Source organism: Nuphar pumila, chromosome 9, assembly GCF_984573655.1.
Source record: "Nuphar pumila chromosome 9, dmNupPumi1.hap1.1, whole genome shotgun sequence".
Lineage (NCBI taxonomy): Eukaryota > Viridiplantae > Streptophyta > Magnoliopsida > Nymphaeales > Nymphaeaceae > Nuphar > Nuphar pumila.
Window position 1 is genome coordinate 122536712 of NC_143257.1, and position 4127 is coordinate 122540838.

At 36.4% G+C, this 4127-nt stretch overlaps 1 non-coding gene across 1 annotated transcript; it reads left to right on the plus strand.

The window, feature by feature from the left end:
* The first annotated feature begins 3194 nt into the window (after nt 1–3194).
* Nucleotides 3195–3297, plus strand: LOC149829196 (U6 spliceosomal RNA). The gene has a single exon (XR_016434518.1). It is a non-coding gene; the product is annotated as a U6 spliceosomal RNA (small nuclear RNA).
* The last annotated feature ends 830 nt before the right edge of the window (nt 3298–4127 follow it).

Genomic DNA, 4127 nt, shown 5'->3' on the forward strand with positions numbered 1-4127 from the left:
AGGTTTTAAGCCCCCATGGGCCATGGTTGTGAAATCTTCTATTAGTCTTGGGATTTATTTAGTTCCCTAAGGAGTACTCAGTTGGGTCTTCTCATTGTTTTTCATGTGTTTTTTGGTTTCTCGGTTCTTTTTTTGATAGGCAGCTTCTCAGTTGTTAACTGAGGATAAATATTCAAGCTCTGAGGGATTTCTCAGTTCTTTGTTTGTGCAAATTTAAATAATTTTTTAGATGTTTCTGATTCATGTTTTTAAAATTAATCTCAATGCATTCATTCTGGTGGTTGTTAAGGGAGATGGGTATATGTAGTGTCGAATATGGTGCATTTTGGATTGCAAAATAGGGATCTTATTGCTCATTGTTCCTCTGTACTGAGTGTTTTGGACTTGCTCATTGTTCCTCTGTTGTGGGTGTTTGCACACTTCAATCAGATTTAATGAAAAAAGCATGTGTAGAGTAAGGTGCATTTTTGGTTGCAATGGGAACCCCACTTCTCCCAATATGGTGGTCAAGCTTCTTTGATATTAGAAGTATTCTTCTTGTGCTAAAGGGATCATACCATAGTTGGCAAACCGGGAGAGTCGACTCGGTACAGATCGGACTCCAACTATTCAGGGCTGCCGTCCACATGCCTCTTATGTATTTTTTTCATGCATTTTGTAATTTTAATGCATAATTCCCGTAAAAGAATACTTGTTATAAAAAAAAATATTTTTAAATCATAAATATTAATAATTATGTTTTGTTGAATATTTATATAGTGTAGTCATTGATGTAATATGTTAAATTTAGTCATTATACAATATAAATTTTGATTTTTTCATATCTTAACACTAGAAAATGCATAGTTCTAACTAGTCCGAGTGAGTGGACCCACTGACTCGTGAGTCAAGGGTTGGGCGATCGGACTCCCAGTCAGGAGTTTGCCAACTATGAATCATATTTCTGTTTTGTAAACCATTTTTCACTCTGTAAAACTTTGCACAGGTAAAAAAAAAAAAAATGACGAGACACACTGCTTCTATGTCACTTCTTTGCTTGCTTCCAATACGCCTTCTATTCATATATATCACCACCATCATTTTTCTGTCATTTCCCATTGTTTGCTAATGCTTATAGATTTGCAGAAGTTGAAGCCATCAATTCCTGGAATTGGCAGCTACCACCTTGATGCTGCGTCTAAAATCATCTCTTAAACAATTGCTTCTCATCTCCTACTTCACTAATCAGTTCTGACACCCGCTTCTTGCGTTGACAACCATAAGCTGGAATGTTTACTGAGGAAGCTCTTTTTAATATTGCTGGAGAATGGATTGAAAAGAGTTATTGGCTTGTAGAGACAGATGAATCATGAGCGTCAAGAAGTTCATAAGTTTCAGTGATGCCTCTTTTTAAGGTCTATATCCATGTGACAGAGATACAGAGTTGTACATTTTTCTCTTCTTAATGCCTTCTTTTTCTTTTTAATGTGTCTGTATTTCTTGTATTCCTGTATCTGACCATATATGTAGCTTAGGTTTGAGCAATTTCCTTGTGTATGCAACTCATCTAACCATAAGAATAGGCATGAACGGTTGTTTCTTTGTATTTCTGTACCTTGAGCACATCTGCACTAACTACCAAGTTTATCTAAGCTTAAAATGGTGGGAGAAAGGCCAAAAACAAAGCATCATGAACCAGCTCAAGCTTCCCATTAGAGAGGTGACATGTTGCATATCCAAGTATTGAGATTGAACTTTTTTCTGGGACAGGGGCATGTTATACAGGTTCATTTATATGTTCATTTGTAAAATATTCTATGGTATCCCTGTTGTGTTGGTGCAAGATATTTCCGGTTCCAATGCTATAAAAACATGATTCAAAATATCAATTCGGTCCTAAAAGTTCATTTCACTTTTTCCTTTTCTGGTTGTGTGGTTATTGATTTTTTTTGTATGAATCAACAGATTATCATGATAATTTCTGTAACAAATATTGGTGATATTTTGAAAATATCATGAAAATGTGTGATACTTTGGGTCGCAGTGTTAAACCACCAAAAGGTCTTGTGATATTTTTAAAATGTTGTGATGTTGTGTTATTGTTTTAATGGAAATATCATCATCTTGTTGCAACATTTATGAATTTATCAGCTATTTATTGAGAAAAGGAGTTAATTCATAATGTATATTTACTCCCTTTTGCATTTTTTCTGAGTTTTTAACTTATTTGTTTTTGCTAATATTTAATTAATAAAAACTTGAAAACAATTTCAATTTCTCACGAAAATTTGGTTGTCATTTTCTTTTTTCCAATTTAAACTTCTGTCACTATAGGTAGGGGTGTCAACGGGTCGGGTTTGACCCGTACCAAACCCTATAGGGTTAGGGTTTGGTGATAAATAAGAAAGCCAACTAGAATTCAGGTCGGACCCAAAGGGTCCAATTAATATATGGAGCCAGGTATGGTTTGTGCAATTTCATGCCAGACTTGATCCCGACCCAAGTTCCGGATAAGATCCACAATTTTTCAATGTAAAAATGATAAAAAAAAATTAATTTACCAGGTATGATCCGGGTCTGGTTCATGTAATCCTTATAGGGTCCGGGTATGGTTTCTCTTATGATGGCTGCGATTAGACCGGGTACCATCATCTCACTTCTGGTTTGGGTTTGGTTCCACCTGAGTACAAACAAAACCGGATCCGTTGACACCCCTAACTATAGGACTTGCTTACTTGCTTATGAGAGGGTTCCTCATTATAAAAAAAATGTTATTCTCGGATACACAAACCATCAAATAATACTAACTTTTCCATATCAAGATTTGGAGTCGGACTAGCACTTTTTTCTCAGATCTACAATATCACATCTGGATCAAATCTGATCCACACATTTTCACTTTTTATGTACCACAAGCCTCTTTTTCAGCATTTCCCTGAAAGATCCAGCACTACTATTTTAATCGGGTCAAGACGGATCTCTGATGGACAATATCCAAATTCAGATTCGGAACTGCGTGATCTGGATCAAAGATCTTGTGGGTGGGCATATTATTAGTATGCTCTATTGACATCATCCCAAGTGTCCGGGCTGAGCCCGGGCAAGCTGGGCTTGAACAATTCAAATCTCGACCCACTAGAAGCCAGTTTAGTCCCATATCGGTCGATTTTAAAATACTTTCGTACTTTATATTAAGAAATCAATCAATTATTGGTGTCTCTTCGGAGACATCTGATAAAATTGGAACGATACAGAGAAGATTAGCATGGCCCCTGCGCAAGGATGACACGCACAAATCGAGAAATGGTCCAAATTTTTTTGCCCTCCTCTGCAAACTTTTTTTTCTCTTTCCTACCCTCTTTGATGCACACATTTTTTTTCTCTTTCCTACCCTCTTTGAAAGAAGACGGGGAACCGATCGATGTGAATTCGATTTCGAGTTTGTTCTTTGGGGGGGTAATTATGGCTATCTTCGATTTGATGGTATTCTCTTTTCTATCTTTTTTAGAGTGAATCTTCATGTTGTTTCTTGCTTCTGTTCTTGGTGGCGATCAATCTTCGATTTTGATGGATATTTCTGTGGCTAAAGTTGGATTTGGTTTGTTCAGATTGTAGGTTTTAAGCCCCCTTGGCTGTGGAAGCTCTTAGAAATTTTGGGATTTATTTATTTTTTGTAAGGAGTACTCAGTTGGGTATTCTGATTCTTTTTCACGACTTTTTGGCTTCTGAGATCCTAAATGAGGATAAATATCCAAGTTTCTGAGTTGTCTTTCTTTTGTTTGGTATGTTACTGACATGCCCTTGTCTGTAAAATTCAGGAGAATCAGATTTGTGGGAATTGACGTCATTTATTAGATGTTTGTGATCCATGTTTTTAAAAATAACGTCAATATGTTCATTCAGGTGGTTGTTAAGGGAATATGGTGTATTTTGGTTTGCAAAATAGGGATGTAAGTGCTCATTGTTCCTCTGTATTGAGTGTTTGGGACCTACTCATTGTTCCTCTGTAGTGGGTATTTGCGTACTTCATAGTACGAACTTGCCAATCAATTTCAAAGAAATCATGTCTAGAGTAAGGTGTATCTTTGGTTGTAATGTGTACCCTACTTCTCCCAATACAGGGGTCAAGCTTCCTTGATATTGGAAGT